The sequence below is a fragment of the Bos taurus genome, chromosome 26 (assembly GCF_002263795.3).
Source record: "Bos taurus isolate L1 Dominette 01449 registration number 42190680 breed Hereford chromosome 26, ARS-UCD2.0, whole genome shotgun sequence".
Lineage (NCBI taxonomy): Eukaryota > Metazoa > Chordata > Mammalia > Artiodactyla > Bovidae > Bos > Bos taurus.
Window position 1 is genome coordinate 44,468,290 of NC_037353.1, and position 18,202 is coordinate 44,486,491.

The 18,202-nt window shown below is 42.8% G+C and overlaps 1 protein-coding gene across 4 annotated transcripts in view; it reads left to right on the plus strand.

Annotated features, from left to right (window-relative positions):
- The first annotated feature begins 2,097 nt into the window (after positions 1-2,097).
- The window catches only part of ZRANB1 (zinc finger RANBP2-type containing 1), a 75,069-nt gene continuing 58,964 nt past the window's right edge, over positions 2,098-18,202 (plus strand). For all 4 annotated transcript variants that reach the window (XM_010820134.3, XM_059881868.1, XM_024985638.2 and 1 more), the window contains exon 1: positions 2,098-2,446. The gene's annotated coding sequence lies outside the window, so the exon portion shown is untranslated. The remainder of the gene's footprint in view (positions 2,447-18,202) is intronic.

Sequence of the window (18,202 nt, forward strand, 5' to 3'; positions counted from 1 at the left end):
GCTGAGGTACACAAGAAAGGAATGAAGTCAGGGAGCCCAGGGGCTGGCATCTTCCTGTACATAGAACGCTGAATTCCTTAACCTGGTACTTGATCTTTGATGTTCAGACTGCCTGCTCCCTTTGTTGCAAACTTGTATATAGCCTGACTTCCTCCCTGCCTCCTTGGAGCAGTTTTTTCAGAGTTACTGAGAAGAAAAGTTATGACCCACCTAGACAGCATATTAAAAAGCAGAGACATTACTTTGCCAACAAAGGTCCGTCTAGTCAAAGCTATGGTTTTTCCAATAGTCGTGTATGGATGTGAGAGTTGAACCATAAAGAAAACTGAGTGTTGAAAAATTGATGCTTTTCAACTGTGCTGTTAGAGAAGACTCTTGAGAGTCCCTTGGACTGCAAGAACATCCAACCAGTCCATCCTAAAGGAAATCAGTCCTGAATATTCATTGGAAGGACTGATGCTGAAGCTGAAACTCCCATCTGATTCGAAGAGTTGACTCATTAGAAAAGACCCTGATGCTGGGAAATATTGAAGGCAGGAGGAGAAGGGGACGACAGAGGATGAGCTGGTTGGATGGCATCACTGACTCAATGGACATGAGTTTGAGGAAGCTCCGGGAGTTGGTGATGGACAGGGAAGCCTGGCGTGCTGCAGTCCCTGCGGCCGCAAAGAGTCCGACACGACTGAGCGACTGAATTGAACTGACCGAACTAAGACGATCTCTCCCAGGCTCGGAGTCCTAAACATTCCCACTAAATAAAACAACTCTCTCCTTTCAGGCATGACTACATTTTTTTAGTCAGCAGCAGGAATAAAAATGGACGTGGTAAAAAGTAGCTACATAAAAATTAAATTACCTCAACCTAAACATTTATGCTGGAGAAGGCAATGGCACCCTACTCCCGGAAAATCCCATGGACAGAGGAACCTCGTAGGCTGCAGACCATGGGGTCCTGAAGAGTCGGACACGACTGAGCGACTTCACTTTCACTTTTCCCTTTCATGCATTGGAGAAGGAAATGGCAACCCATTCCAGTGTTCTTGCCTGGAGAATCCCAGGGACGGGGGAGCCTGGTGGGCCGCCGTCTATAGGGTCGCACAGAGTCGGACACGACTGAAGCGACTTAGCAGCAGCAGCAAATATTTAAGCAGAGACATTACTTTGCCAACAAAGGTTCGTCTAGTCAAGGCTATGGTTTTTCCAGTAGTCACGTATGGATATGAGAGTTGGACTATAAAGAAAGCCGAGCGCCGAAGAATTGATGCTTTTGAACTGTGGTGCAAGGAGATCCAACCAGTCCATTCTGAAGATCAGCCCTGGGATTTCTTTGGAAGGAATGATGCTAAAACTGAAACTCCAGTACTTTGGCCACCTCATGCGAAGAGTTGACTCATTGGAAAAGACTCTGATGCTGGGAGGGATTGGGGGCAGGAGGAGAAGGGGACGACAGAGGATGAAATGGCTGGATGGCATCACTGACTCGATGGACAGTTTGAGTGAGCTCCGGGAGTTGGTGATGGACTGGGAGGCCTGGCGTGCTGCGATTCATGGAGTCGCATAGAGTGGGACACGACTGAGCGACTCAACTGAACTGAACTGAAACATTTATATTCTTTAGTGTCTTATCAAGAATCTGAAACTGTGTTGAGAAAAAGTGATGCATAATTGTCACTAAGCAGTTCACTTGGTGAGACGTGGGGGTTGACTTAAGACTTCTGACGAGTCAGTAGCACAGAGGAGACACGAGGAGTTAAGCAGCCAAGAGAACGCCTCCTGGTCGCCCCGTCTGCGTCTCCGGAGCCCACACGGTCGCCTCTCTGCGTCCCCCTCAAGTCGCCGAGATTCCGCAGCCCCGGCCGCCGCAAAGTGGGCGGGGCTTCGGGGGCTGGCGCGCGCTGCTGCCTCACAATCGTGGCCGGCGCCTGCGTGACGTCAGCCCTCTACCGCCCGCCTCCCGCGCCTGGAAAGAGGCGGCCGCCCATTGGCTGCGCCGCTGGCGGCCTCGGGGCCAATGACAGGGCGACGAGCTGCGGGGTCCGGACTTGACGTTGTGCGGCTACCCTCGGGGTTTATTTGGCTCCGGGGCCTCTCACCGCCGCCATTAGGAGCCCGCTGCGTCCGAGGCAGCCTCCCCTCCTCGCTCCCCCCTCCCCTCGGCGTCCCCCCGCCTCCGCGCCTGCTCTCCGCCCCTCTGCCCCCGCCTCCGGCAGCGGGAGCCGCGCGCGGGTCCGCGGAGACCATGTCCTGACTGTGGGGAGAGGGCGGAGGCGGCAGCAGCGGGGCGGGCGGAGGCGCGGAGGGAGGCGGAGAGGGGCCGGGCTCGGCTCGTCGCCGCGGGCTGCTCGGGGGGGAGTCGCCGCCGCCGCCGCCGCCGCCGCCGCGGCTGCCGGGCGCCGAGCGTCGGACGGGGAGGAGGAGCAGGAGCTGGAGGAGGAGCTGCCGCCAGGTAACCGGGGCCCCCGGGGAGGGCGCCCTGCCTCAGGCCCCTGGCGGCCCCGCCGCGCGGCCTGGCCGGCCCCTCGCTCCCTCACGGCACCCTGGCCGCCGGGTCTCCCGGGCCGCCCCCTCTGTGTCTTCCCCCACCCCACCCCCGGGGGCAGCGTCGCCGGCGAGGAGAGGGGAGCGGGGCACGGGCTGGCCTCGCCGCGCTTCCATCTTGGGCTTTCCTAGTGAGGGGACAGGCCCGGGGCTGTGGGAGGGTGTGGGTCCGCCCGGCTTGTTTACGGACCATCGGTCCGCCGCGGCTGGACGCGCTGCCTGCCCTGCCGCCTCTCTTCCGCCAGATTACGTCCCCCCCCCCTCCATTCCCCCCACCCCAACTTCTTTTCCTGCCACCTACGGGCTGGTCTGCAATAGGGCCCTCAATACTTGGGTCCGTCGCCACAAGTTGGTACCGGTCCCCCCAAACTTGTATTTCAGCCCACCCCCCGGCGGCTTCCTCTCCGCCTCTCGCGGTGGCCTCCCGTTGTTTCCCTTTTTCTCAGAAAATAAAGGTGGGGGCCGACAGGGGTGGGCTGAGGGGCGGTGGGGGGCTGGTGAAGGGGAGAAGCTGACTAGTGGAAAGATTGTCTGGCCCTCTCGCTCGCAATAAACGATGGTTCCGTGCACACTTACCTTGTTATTCCCTTGGCTGTGGCTTGGTGTGTGGGGTCATTCCACAGACAAAAGGACCATAATGAATACTTGCATGTTAAGCTCGAGGGGCCAGCAATTGAGGTTCAGCCTGGAAGTTTGAGCCGACCCCATTTATCTTTGAGATAACCCCGGTGTTTGGAAATTCTTCTGGCAGAGAATTTGATATTTCAGTCAATTGATTCCGTAACTCCGTAGACTTGTATCAGGTTAAACGCCGTCCCCTTCCACCCAAGTATTGTGGTCTGTGTGTTCCCTCTATGATCTGTTATGTTGTTGTCAATAAATTTAATGTACAAAAATGTCTTAGGAATCCAGTTGAAGAGAAATGTTTCGCTCTTAGAAACGTTATATAATGAGTGGTTTTTTCCTGAGGTCTCTTTTTTTAGTTGACTTTATCACTTGTGCGACCTCAAGGGTACCCATGTTTTGATCAAGCACGGATGACTCAGTGTTCAAACCATAAGCCAGGGGAAACCATGAGGAATTTTGATCTTGGCTTGTGCTAGGGGCCTTAGGAAAATCATCTAATCTACGTTTGTGAAAAATTAAGCTGGACCTCTCCTCCTGGTTATTAGTATTATTAATTCAATGAGGCAATTATAAAGAAATTTAGAACTCTGCTTCCCTGTTTGATTTTTAGCTCTTGACAAGATATGCAGTCACCTTCTTATGCTAAAATTTCATAACATTGTTTTTGTAAGGCTGTTAGTGGCACTGAGAGGACAGTAATGGCATATTTAAATCTTTGGGGAGGATCCTGTTTGAATGTCATGAGGGATTTTTATTTCTGTTGTTGTTTCAAGCCCTTTTATTAATGCTTGGGAGCATTGAGACACCCATTTATTTACTTTTGGAATGTGCTTGGGTTGGTATGATGAACTCTTTCACGGTAGTGTATTTTAAAGCTTGTGGCCTTGATTCATTTCTGTGCGCTGATAAAGGTTTTGGCATATTACATTTAAAATCTGAGGCTTAGCATAGGTTTGGAACTCATGACCCAGGTGTAGGATATTTGCTGTAAATTGCCTCCTGTGTGTAATTGATACAGTGAGAGCTGTTGAGTATGCTTTTGTGCTTAGCTTGCTTTTATAATAGGTGGAAACTTTAAACAAATGGGGATTGCAAAAGTAGACCTCTGTAGCTTTTTGTTTAACTTGGGTCAGTGTCAGTATTTGTGCACTGCTGCTCACTTCCCTCCTTCCCCCCAAAGAAGCTCTTGTACCTGGACTTTGAATATGTTTTTCTCCTGGTGATGTGTTTCACCTGGAGTATTTGTGCTTTACTAATGCTTTGAGTAAATAATATCTTGCACATGTTAACATTCACCTTCTCACATCACAACATAAAAACTTCCAGACACTCCCTGTTACATGCAAAGTAAAGTTTTAACTCCTCGGCGTGGTTTTCAGGTTTCTCTATAATCTGGCCCTGATCCATTCTTCAGTCTTAACTCTCATTTCTTCCCTTTGTGAATCTTGTAGTTCCAGCCAAACTAACTTGTTTGTTGTTCCTTTGAAGTCCCTCTTGGCCTTTCTTTGTGCTTTTCTTTCTGTTTGAAACCCTCTTCTTCTTGTGTTCATAGATATTCCCTTTATTCTGGCCTTGAGAAGCCTTCTTGACTACTTCAACCCCAAGAGGTCTATTCTCACCTCCGCAGTGTGAGACTGTTTTCCTCATCTTTTTTTTTTTTTCCTCCTCCTCACAATATGCTGGCCTGGATTTCGATTTATCTTTTTATTTTACTTCCCAACTAGATTTTTAAGATCTTTGAGGACTGGGTATGAACCCTAAGCCCTACATCTGTGCACCATATATTACGCTCTGAAAATATGGATACATGGTCTGACAAAGTGTTTTTGGTTTTAGAGATGTTCTAGAATATGAAGTTTGTACTTCTCTAAGTATTGGAGTTGCTGGAACTTTGATATATGAGGCAAAATACTGGAAACTGTTGGTTCAGTCGTATCTGACTCTTTGCGACCCCATGGACTGCAGCATGCCAGGGAAATCTGGCGTGCTGCAATCCATTGGAAACTATGACAATCTCTAAAAAATTTTTTTTGCCAGTATGTTTGTATCTAAGTGGCTCAGTGGTTTTTTTTTTTTTTTTTTTTTAAATCTGCCTGCCAAGCAGGAGATGCAGGTTCGATCCCTGAGTTGGGACAATCCCCTGGAGAAGGAAATGGCAGCCCATGTCAGTATTCTTGCTTGGAGAATCCCATGGACAGAGGAGCCTGGTGGCAGGCTACAATCCATGGGGTCACACAAAGTTGGACACGGTGTAGAGACTAAGCAACATTATCAGCATAATTCTTTCTATAGAGGATGCTTAACATTTTGATAATGATCATTGTGTTATTCAAATAAAAGTAAGTACTACAGGTCCGTGGTTTATTTCATCTTTGAGTCTGGGTCGGTTACTTGGGTTTGAATTTGGCACCAGTGACATTAAGGGTTGGTCGTTTCATATTTGTATTGTTGTTGATGTTTAGTTGTAAGTTGTGTCCGACTTTTTGTGACCCCAGGGACTGTGGCCTCCCAGGACCCTCTGTCCATGAGATTTCCCAGGCAAGAATACTGGAGTGGATTGCTGTTTCCTTCTCCAGAGGATCTTCCCGATCCAGGGATTGAACCTGTGTCAGCTGCACTGCAGGCAGATTCTTCACCACTGAGCCACCAGGGAAGTGTACAGGTAGCATTTAGCATCCTGGGAGGGGAAGTTCATCTGTCATCTGTTTGCATCTTTAACCTCAGTTGTTGGCTGCGTGTGTCACTGGTCATGAGGCAGGTGAGGCTCAGGAGAATGTGATTCACTGCTGCCTGTCAACTGTTGGAAGAAAAACACAAACAAACTGGTCCATAGTAGTTTTGTTTACCAAGGATAATACGTGTAATTATGCGGTACACGGGTGGTTGCTGATGCAGTTGGAAAATAGGTGTGTATGTTCCTGTTGTGTTGTATGTGTGAGTGGGAGGCCTGACGGTTTGTGGATACAGAGTCTCCTAGCAGTAAATCATCTTGATTTATCCATTGCATCTATATGGAAACTTGTGCTCTTCCTCCAGTTCATCAAAATACCTTTTTCCCCCTTAAAATTGATTGGTTTTTAGAAACTAGTTTACATAAAAACTTTTTTTAAGCTTCGGAAACCTTTTTAGCATAATTGAAGCTAACATTAGTCTGTTAACTTTGCAGAAACACTAAACATTTTTACTTAGGCTACTTGCATTTGTAAAAGGGACTTTCATAGAATTACATCAGTAATTTCACCACTTGAGAAATCAGGATCAGTAAGCATTTTTTGCTGTCTGGTATTTTGGTTTGACAGGAGTCATTAGTTTGGATTTTAAAATGGAGGTTGGTTAGGTAAATTGAACATAAAATTAATAATTTTTCAGGTGCCTAATGAACTTTTTAGTAATGAAAACAAACACTGATTTCCTTTATTTTTATAGTTAATTTATTGAGGGCAGACTGCCCCACTCCCTCTCAAGTAACACAACGCAATTTTGGTTTTTTATTTTGTATTGTTTGGCAAGTCAGATTTTTATGTGGATTGAATTTACATAAGTAAAAACTATTCAAATGGATAAAAGCATTGTTGAAAATCAGTTGCACATCTCCAGGTGTTTCTTAATTTTAAGGAATATCAGCTTAGGGTATTCCCTGGTGGGCCAGAGGTTAAGACTTAGCTTTCCAGTGCGTGGGGTCCAGGATCGATCCCTAGTCAGGGAGCTAAGATCCTACATGCCTAGTGGCAAAAAAACGAAAACATAAAACAGGCAGTGTTGTAACAAATTCAATAAAGATGTCAACAATGGTCCAAATTTAAAAATATTAAACAGCTTAAATAAACTTAGTTCATATAACTAAGTTTAGTTCATATAATGTAAAATTCACCCTTTTAAAGTATTCATTTCATTAGTTTTTAGTGTATTCACAAAGTTATATAACCATCACCACTATTCAGAACATTTCTCTCACCCTCCAAAGAGACCCTGTACTTATTTGCAGTCATCTCCCTTTGCCCCAGTTCCTGGCAACTGGAAATCTACTTTCTATGTGGATTTGCCTGTTCTATGTAAATTGGTTGTTGTTCAGTCACTCAGTCATGTCCGACTCTTTGGAACCCCATGGACTGCAGCATGCCAGGTTTCCTTGTCAAAGAGTTTGCTCAGACTCATGTGCATTGAGTCGATGATGCCATCTGACCATCTCATCCACTCTTGTCCCCTTCTCTTCTTACCCTCAGTCTTTCCCAGCATCAGTCTTTCGCAACCAGTCGGTTGTATCAGGTGGCCGAAGTATTGGAATATCAGCATGAGTCCTTCCTTCCAGTGAATATTCAGGGTTGATTTCCTTTAGGATTGACTGATTTGATCTCCTTGATGTCCTCTCAAGAGTCTTCTCCAGCACCACAGTTTGAAAGCATCAATCTTTGGTGCTCAGCCGTTTTATGGGCCAACTTTCACATCATAAATGACTACTGGAAAAATCATAGCTTTGACTATACGGACCTTTGTCTGCAAAGTGATGTCTCTGATTTTTAATACGTTGTCTAGGTTTGTCATGGCTTTTCTTCCAAGGAGCAAGGGTCTTCTAATTTGGTGGCTGAAGTCACTATCTGCAGTGATTTTAGAGCCCGAGAAAATAAAGTCTGTTACTGTTTTCCATTTTCTGCCCATTTATTTGCCATGAAGGAATCATACAATATGGTCGTCCCTCAGTATCCATGGGGGATTTGTTCCAGGATCCCCCTCGGATTTCAAAATCCAGGGGTACCCAGTTCCTTTATATGAAATAACCAAGTATTTAAGGTTTGCTTAGATCCATAGGTTTATGCACATCCTTCTGTACACTTTAAGTCATCTCTAGATTACTTATAAAGCTTAATACAATGCTATGTAAGTAGTTGTCAGTGTGTGTAAATTTCAAGTTTTGCTTTTTGGAACTTTCTGGGTATGACTTTTTGTGTCTGGCTTTGTTCACTTAGCTTGATGTTTTAATGTTTATCCATGTTGTAGCATATATTAGTACTTCATTCTTTTTATGGCTGCATAATGAATATTCCGTATATGGGTGTATATCACATTTTGTTCATATTTTTCTGTTCTTCGAGGGACATTTAGTTTTTTTCTATGTTTTGGCTTTTATGAAATATGCTGCTATGAACATTGTGTACAAGCTTTTGTGGGGATGTAAGTTTTCATTTTTCTTGGGTATATACCTAGGATTGGAATTGCTGGGTTATATGGTGTCTCAGTGCTTAACCTTTGAGGGATTTTGTGACTGTTCTCTTCCAGCAGTGTATTATGAGGATTCCATTTCTCTACATGCTTATTAACACTTGTTGTCTTTTTTATTATAGCCATCTGAGTAAAGTGGTGTCTCCTAGTTTTTACTTGCATTTCTCTAATGGCTGATGGTATTGAGTATGTTTTCACGTGCTTATTGGTCATTCGTGTAGCTTTAGAGAAATGTTTATTACAGTCCTTTGCCCATTTTTCAATTGGATTATTTGTCTTTTTATTGTTGGATTGTGAGAGTTTTTTATATATTCTGGGTAGAAGTCAGATGATTTGCAAGTGGTTTGCAAATACTTTCTCGTATTCCATAGGTTATCTCTTTACTTTTCTCTGCGTTCTTTGAAGTACAAAGATTTTGATTTTGATGTCCAGTTTATCTATTTTCTTTTGTCATTTATGCTTTTGGTGTTATCTCTTAGGCCATTGTCTAATCCAAGGTCAAGAAGATTTGCATTTCTTCTACAGATTTTACAGTTTTTGCTCTTACATTTAGCTCTTTGATAATTTTGAGTTTTGTATGTAGTATGAGATAGAGATCCAACTTTACTCCTTTTGCAGATGGCTGCCTAGTAGTCCCAGCATCATTTGCTGAAATTCAGTTAGCTTTAGTAACATAATTATTCTCAACTAAAATTGATTATTGCAAGACAGCATTCCCTGGGTGTCTGAAGAAATTATCCTGACGTTGCAGATGGAGAAATGGAGTTGTACTGGGTTGCAGCAGTATCCTTGTGATTGGAATTCTGAGGGCAAGACATTTCTGTAACTTTTAACAAGTCACTTCTAAATCCTTTTCTGATTGGGGTGGGTAATTAACTTCATTTTTTGGTATTTAATGACGCTAAAGTTTGTTTTTAAATGTGGGAATGATAACAATTTGCAGAACTTTTGACTAATCTTTGTTTGAAATACTATCCTTTGATATCAGTAGAATAGTAAATTGCTTTTTGTTGACTAAATGATCAGTGAGCGGCTGTTTTATAGCAAGCTCTGTTTATAGAGACATAAAAATGAGTTTTGTTTTTTTTTTTACAGTTGATCATTCGAAACAAACCTTAATCCACTAAACAAAGTACTGTGAAGTGGTAAAGAAATGACTAATTTAGCACAAAATTATGGTTGGATCAAGAAGGGTTGTACAGGAGTGGAAACAGTTAAGCTAGGCTTTGAAGAAGGTTTCTAGGTGTGTGTGTGTGTATGTATATATATATACACATCTGTACACACACACACAAGCGGGATGGGAGAACATTGTTTGCAGAAGCAACCATATATAGTGAAGGGGTGGAGACGTGACGATTACACGTCACATATAAGGGCCAGCAGAGGGTATAGTGTGGCTTAAGCATGTGGTTGAGGTTGGAGTGTCGATCCTAACACCTGGGTGTGAGTGCCTTACTCTTCTCCAGTCCCTACTCCTCATTTTCCCTTAGGGCTAGTATTGTCGAGGAGCTAGAACAGAGAAAGGAGAAACGATCCTCTCCAGTGTGGATCGTCTTTACAGGTAGGAAGAAGGAAGGGTTGCTTCTGTGTGGGAAGGGGATATGATGAGGCTATTTGTTGTATTAAGTTTAAAATCTGTATTTACATTCTAGTATATAGAGAGAGCAAACAAGGAAAAAACAGAAGCAAACAACCAAATACCCAAACGAAACCCAGGTGGTGATAAGCGCTCTGCCAGCAATGTAACGAAAGTAGGATAATGTGGTGGAGAATGACATCAATATGGTGAGGGAAGATTTTTGAGGAGGTAATATTTAAATCTAGTTTTTGATGACAAGAGCTGGCCGTGTGAAAATCTAGGGGGAGAGAATTCTAGGCAGAGGAGATTGCTCCTGGAAAACTCTCACGGCGAGCCTGAGCTTGCTTGTAAAAGGAACAGAATGAAATCTGCTTTTATGTAAAGATTTGCAAGAAAGACTGGGGAAATTTTAATTTTATTCTGAGTGAGTAGGGTTTAAGACCTGTGTGGTAGCTTGGTTTACGCTTCTAAGAGATGCATCTGGCTTCTATGCAAGGATGGTGGCTAGACTAGAAGCAACGATTAGTGGGGAGGTTATGTAGTACTCCATGTGAGAGTTGGTGGTGGCTTGGAGGAAGGGCATGATAGGGTAATCTGGAGAAAAACTCAGATTTGGGGACTTGTTTTGGAGGTAGTGCCAATGCCTCGTGGTAGCCAGACACACTGACTATACAGTCAGTCCATCTTATAGTCTAATAGCCACATGTCATTCTGGGAAAATGTTTTTGTAACTCTGGAAGGCTGTGGTGTATTAGTTGGGAAAAATAGAAGTCAGAATTTGGGCTTTACTTCCTGAAGTTTGGGCAAGTTCCTGAACCGTAGGCAAGTTCATATTACCTTTCCTGAAGCCACAGATTTATTGTCATTAAAATGAAGATACTTGTACCTCAGAGGGATTCTGTACCCGAGGGTTTGGAAAGTACCCAAGGGTTCTGAAGATGAAGTGAAATAATACAAATGTTCTGTGATCTGAAGCTTCATATGAAATCGAAGGTGTGTTATTTCAAACTGACATTTGTTCATATTATTTATAGGATGTAGATCTTGAGATTATTGGTACTAGCCCCCAAGCAACAGTTAGAACTGGACATGGAACAACAGACTGGTTCCAAATAGGAAAAGGAGTACATCAAGGCTGTATATTGTCACCCTGCTTATTTAACTTATATGCTGAGTACATCATGAGAAACGCTGGGCTGGATGAAGCACAAGCTGGAATCAAGATTTCCGGGAGAAATATCAATAACCTCAGATATGCAGATGACACCACCCTTATGGCAGAAAGTGAAGAGGAACTAAAGAGCCTCTTGATGAAAGTGAAGGTGGAGAGTGAAAAAGTTGGCTTAAAGCACAACATTCAGAAAATGAAGATTATGGCATCTGGTCCCATCACTTCATGGGAAATAGATGGGGAAACAGTGGAAACAGTGTCAGACTTTATTTTTGGGGGCTCCAAAATCACTGCGGATGGTGACTGCAGCCATGAAATTAAAAGACGCTTACTCCTTGGAAGGAAAGTTATGACCAACCTAGATAGCATATTGAAAAGCAGAGACATTACTTTGCCGACAAAGGTTTGTCTAGTCAAGGCTATGGTTTTTCCTGTGGTCATGTACGGATGTGAGAGTTGGACTGTGAAGAAGGCTGAGAGCCGAAGAATTGATGCTTTTGAGCTGTGGTGTTGGAGAAGACTTTTGAGAGTCCCTTGGACTGCAAGGAGATCCAACCAGTCCATTCTAAAGGAGATCAGCCCTGGGTGTTCTTTGGAAGGAATGATGCTAAAGCTGAAACTCCAGTACTTTGGCCACCTCGTGTGAAGAGTTGACTCATTGGAAAAGACTCTGATGCTGGAAGGGATTGGGGGCAGGAGGAGAAGGGGACGACAGAGGATGAGATGGCTGGATGGCATCACTGACTCGATGGACGTGAGTCTGGATGAACTCCGGGAGTTGATGATGGACAGGGAGGCCTGGCGTGCTGCGATTCATGGGGTTGCAAAGAGTCGGACACGACTGAGCGACTGAACTGAACTGAACTGAAAGACAGATAAGACATCATAATTTTTTCAGGTGAAGAGCCTTGGATCTCAAGGATTTGGCAAAATCCCGAGTCAGTAACAGGTGGAGAGGGACATGAACTCACATCTAAGAAATGCAGTGCATTCTTCTCTATATGAAATATCGAGAGATGAAACTCATCTTCCCAAAGTAAAATACAGTACATTTTCCCTTAATAATGCTTTGGTGAAAGGCAGTAAATCACCGAAGGAAAATACTGTAGAATATTCTTTACGCACACATGTGTTTGTGTTTGTAAGGATCTTTTATGTTCTTTTTAAGACTTTTAACTTTAGTGGGGTGTTGACATTTTTAAAGTTGCTGAATAACAAAACCAGATTTTTCTTTTTTGAACCGATTACTTATGTGAAGTATTAAAGTAGGAAGACAAGTTAAAATAATAAAATATTTGAGAGAAGTAATGAACTAAGACTTGGTGGTAGCGGTAGAAAGAACCTACAGTTCTTGAGAAATATTTGGAATGTAGGAGGCCACATTTGCTCTCATACAGAAGGACTGTGGTGTGCCTGTTACGTGGACTCCCAGGTGGCACGGTGGTGAAGACCCCGCTTGCCAGTGCAGGAGACAAGAGATGCAGGTTTGCTCCTGGATCAGGAAGACCCCCTGGAGGAGAAAATGGTAACCCACTCCAGTATTCTTGCCTGGAAAATCCCATGGACAGAGGAGCCTGGTGGGCTACAGTCCACGGGGTCACAAAGAGTAGGACACGACTGAGCACGCACGCACATGGATATATATAAATACAAATATGTTTTCCCACCAGAACTGTCTGAAAGTAAATTGCAGTCTTGATATCCTTTAATCTCTAAATATTTCAGTGTATATTTTATTAATAAAAAAAGGCGGCGGGGGGGGCTTTCTCCTATGTAACCACAATAGAGGTATCAAAGTCAGGAAATTAACAATGTGATTAATTCTTAAGAATAAGATTCTATAAATCTTACTTAAATTTTGCCAGTTCTTTTAATGTTCTTTATAAACACAAAAGAAAATCTGAGATCATGTGTTTGTTTTTTATAAGCTCCTTTAATTGGAACAATAAAGTCCTTGTTTTTCATGATAAGTTTTTGAAGAATATAGGATTAGTAATTTTGTAGTAGGGCTTCCCAAGTGGCACTAGTGGTAAAGAACCCACCTGCCAATGCAGGAGACATAAGAGCTGCGGATATTTGATCCCTGGGTCAGGAAGATACCCTGGAGAAGGGCACGGTAATCCACTCCAGTATCCTTGCCTGGAGAATCCTGTGGACAGAGGAGCTTGACGGACTATAGTCCATAGGGTCACAAAGAATTGGATATGACTGAAGTGACTTAGCACACTCATGCAGTTTTGTAGAAAGTCGCTTAATACGGCATTTCTGATGTTTTCTCATGATTGTAGTCAGAGGATGTACTTTTTGGCAAGAATACCACACAGTTTTGTTCTTAGAACAATATAACAAAAGGCAAATGATATTTTTCCTGGTGTGGTTAACTTTGATTATTTAGTTAAGGTGTCTGCTGGCTTGGTGACATAACCAGTTATGATTTTGGGGAAATACTTAGAGACTATTTAAATATCCTGTTAATACTCAAATATTCATCTACTAGTTTTAATGTTCACTCGTGACCCATTTTTTTTTATTCTAGTGGGAAGATTGCCAAATGGTGAATTTTTAATCCAGTTAGTTCTTTTGTATTTCTTTGATTTCTGTTGTAAGGAAGAACTTTTCTTCTCCATTATTTATTTGTTAGTTTGGAGACCTAACGGAGTTTTCTTTTAGTCCGTACTTCAAAAATCTTTTCCTATTTTTATGTGGGTGCTTGAGTTGATTCACATTTAGCTAGTGGGAGCCCTTCATGTTAATTTCAGTGTCTTTTTAAAATTTAAAATGTTGGGTGTGAACATATTTCAGATTTCATTTTTCATTTATTTTTTTGGCACTTCTGTTTATTCATTTATCTTTGGCTGCGCTGGGTCTTGGGTGCTCTGTGAGGGCTGCTTTTGGGTTGCGGTGTGCCGGCGTCTCATTGTGCTGCTTCCCTTGCTGTGGATGGGTCTCTAGGGCTAGTGGACTCAGAGTGGTGGCGCATGGGCTTAGTTGCTCTGAGGCATGTGCGCTCTTCCCAGACTCGGGATCGAACCTGTGTCTCCTGCATTGCAAGGTGGACTCTTTAACCACAGGACCACCAGGGGAACCCAGATTTTATTTTTTAGAGCAGTTTTACTAATAAGTTCACACCAAAAGTTACGTAGTTTTAAAGACTTCCTGTCGTTCTGAGGACTGTTTTTTTTTTTTTTTTTTAAGAAATTATTTCCTGGATATTAGTGACTAAAAACATTGTTAAGTAGATTTTTAAAAGTGTTTATTTTTTAGAGCAGTTTAGGTTCACTACAGAATTTAGCAGAAAATAAAGTTTTTATACTCCTCACGCTACACATGCATAACCTCTTTTACTGTCAGCATCCTGCACCTGAGTGGTGCATTTGTTATGTTGATGAGTCTACTATGATGCATATTTACCAGAGTACATAGCTTACATTGAGGTTCATTTTTGGTGTGTACATTTTATGGGTTTTGAAAAATGTGTAATGACATGTATCCACCATTATAATGTCATACAGAATAGTTTCATTGCCCTAAAAATCCTCTGTGTTCTGTCTGTTCATCCCTCCCTCTCACCAACCCCTGATCTTTTTTTTGTAATCTCCATAGTTTTGCCTTTTTCAGAATGTTATGTACTTGGAATCAAACCATTATAGCCATTTCAGACTGGCTTCTTTCACTTAGTAATATGCCTTTACGGTTCCTCCGTGTCTTTTCATGGCTTGTTAGTTCATTTTTCTTTAGTACTGTTTTCTTGTCTGGATGTACTACAGTTTATCCATTCACCTTCTTTACTTTGGTTGATTGCAAGTTTTGGCAGTTATGAATAAAGCTGCTATAAACATCCATGTGCAGGGTTTTGTATGGACCTATAATTTCAACTCCTTGGAGTAAATTCCAAGATGCACAATTGCTTGGTCATATGGTAAGAGAGCCCGCTCAATGGAAAAAGACCCTGATGCTGGGAAAGACTGAGGGCAGAAGAAGAAGGGGGTGACAAAGGACGAGATGATAAGATGGCATCATCACCTCAGTGGACATGAGTTTGAGCAAACTCTGGGAGATAGTGAAGGACAGGGGAGCATGGCTTGCTGTAGTCCATGGGGTTGCAAAAAGTTGGACATGTGACTTAGCAACTGAATAACAACAACGTGGCAAGAATAGGGGTTTCCCTGGTGGCTCAGTGGTAAATAACCCGTGTGCCAATGCAGAAAATGTGGGTTCACTCCCTGAGTCGGGAAGGTCCTCTGGAGAAGGATATGGCAACCCACTCCAGTATTCTTCCCTGGGAAATCCCATAGACAGAGCAATCTATTGGGTCACAAAGAGTCAGACACAACTTAGTGACTAAACAACGAGGAAACACTGGTGGTGGTTTAGTCGCTAAGTTGTGTCTGACCCTTGGGGCCCCATGGACTGTAGCCCACCAGCCTCATCTGTCCATGGGGTTTTCCAGGCAAAAATACTGGAGTGGGTTGACATTTCCTTCTCCAGGGGATCTTCCCAACCCAGGGATTGAACCCCCATCTCCTGCAATGGAGGTGGATTCTTTACCGACTGAGTTACAAGGGAAGAAATTGTCAGACTCTTCGCACCTTGGTTGTATCACTTTGCATTCCAGTCAGCAATGGATGAGAGTTCTTGTTGATCTGTATCCTTTCTAGCATTTGTTATTAGTGTTCTGGATTTTGGTCATTCTAAGAGCTGTGTGGTCATATCTCATTGCAGTCTTAATTTGCAGTTCTCTGCTGCTGCTAAGTCGCTTGTTGTGTCTGACTCTGTGCGACCCCATACTGATGAGGTATAATGTTGAATATTTTTTCTTATGCTTGTTTGTCATCTGTATATCTTCTTTGATGAAGTGTCTGTTCAGGTCTTTTCCCTTGTTTTAATTAGAGTGTTTTATTATTATTGAGTTTCAAGAGCTCTTTATAGTTTAGATAACAGTCTTTATCAGATATTTTTTCCCTATTTTTTGGCTTATCTTGTCATTTTCTTGACCATGTCTTCTGTAGAACAGAAATTTTCAATTTTAATAAATCCAGTTTATCAAGTATATCTTTCATGAATTGTGTCTTTGGGTTTTATCTGAAAAGTCATTGGCATAGTCAAGTTTATCTAGATTTCCTTTCATATTATCTTCTGGGAATTTTATAGCTCTGCATTTAGTGAAGAGGATCTACAAGCCTCATGATGAAGGTGAAAGGAGAGTGAAAAAGCTGGCTTAAAACTCAACATTCAAAAAACTAAGATCATGGCATCTGGTCCTGTCACTTCATGGCAAATAGATGGGGATAATGTGGAAAGTGTCAGATTTCATTTTCTTGGGCTCCAAAATCACTGCAGATGGTGACTGCAGCCTCGAAATTAAAAGACCCTTGCTCCTTGAAAGAATAGCTATGACAAACCTAAGCGGTGTATTAAAAAGCAGAGACATCACTTTGCCGACAAAAGGTCTATATAGTCAAAGCTATGGTTTTTCCAGTAGTCATGTATGGTTGTGAGAGTTGGACTATAAAGAAGGCTTAGCCCCGAAGAATTGATGCTTTCTAACTGTGGTGTTGAAGAAGACCCTTCAAAGTCCCTTTTGTACATCAAGGAGATCAAACCAGTCCATCCTAAAGGAAGTCAACCCTGAATATTCATGGGATGCACTGGTGCTGAAGCACCAGTACTTTGGCCCTCTGATAGGAGGAGCTGACTCATTGGAAAAGACCCTGATGCTGGGAAAGATTGAAGGCAGGAGGAGAAGGGGACAACAGAGGATGAGATGGTGGAATGGCATCACTGTCTCAGAGGACATGAGTTTGAGCAAACTCCAGGAGATACTGAACGACAGGGAAGCCTGGCATGCTGCATGGTTCATGGGGTTGCAAAGAGTCAGACACGACTGAGCATCTGAACAACAACAACAATTTAATGTTTGGTCTGTGATCCATTTTGAGGAAATTTTTGTGAGGGGTGTAAGGTCTGTGAGCCATTTTTGTTTTTGCATGTGGTTGTCCAGTGGTTTCAGCACAATTTTTTGAAAGGATTTTTTCTCCATTGTATTGCCTTTCCTTATTCAAGTCAAATATCAGTTGATTCTGTATGTGTGGATCAATTTCTGGGCTCTGTTCCATTTCATTGACCTGTTCTTTCACCGGTACCAGTGTTTTGATTACTGTAACTGTATGAAAGTGAAAGTCGCTCGGTCCTGTCCGACTCTTTGTGACCCCATGGATTGCAGCCTGCCAGGCTCCTCTGTCCATGGAATTATCTAGGCAAGAATAATGGGGTGGGTTGCTATTCCCTTCTCCAGGGGATCTTCCCAACCCAGACATCAAACCCAGGTCTCTTGCATTGCAGACGGATTCTTTACCATCTGAAACACCAGGGAAGCCCACTGTAACTGTATAGTAAGTCAAGAAGTCAGAATACTAAGTTCTCTGACTTTAATCCGTTTTTGGGGGTGCTAATATAAATGGTGATGTGTTTTAAATTTCAAATTCCATTTGTTTATTGCGTATATAGGAAAGCAGTTGACTTACTTAACCTTTATCCTGCAATCCTGTTATAGTCCTGTAGTAGCTGTAGTTTTGTTGATTCTTTTTTGGATTTTCTTCGTAGACAATCCTGTCATCTGTGAATATGAACAGTTTTATTTCTTATTTCCGAATCTGTATCCTTTTTCTTTTCTTTTCTTATTTTACAGTACTCGCAGGAATTTCCAGTTTGACATTGAAACGGAGTGGTGAGAGGGGATGACCTTGCCCTAATATGGGTATTAGCTGAAAAGTGTCTAGTTTTTCACCATCAAGTGTAAAGTTGATGTGCAGATTTATTGTACATGCTCTTTATTGCATTGAGAAGGTTCCCCTGAAATCTGCTGTTTGTTTTTTTTTTAAATCATGTTGGATTTTGTCAAATACTTTTTCTTCATGTATGTATGTGGTCATGTGATTTTTTTTTTTTCCTTTAGCCTGTTGATAGAATGTGTTATGTGTATTGATTTTTGAACATTGAACTAAGCTTGCATATCTGGAATAAACCCCATTTAGTTCTGATGTAGAATTCTTTTTATACATTGTTGG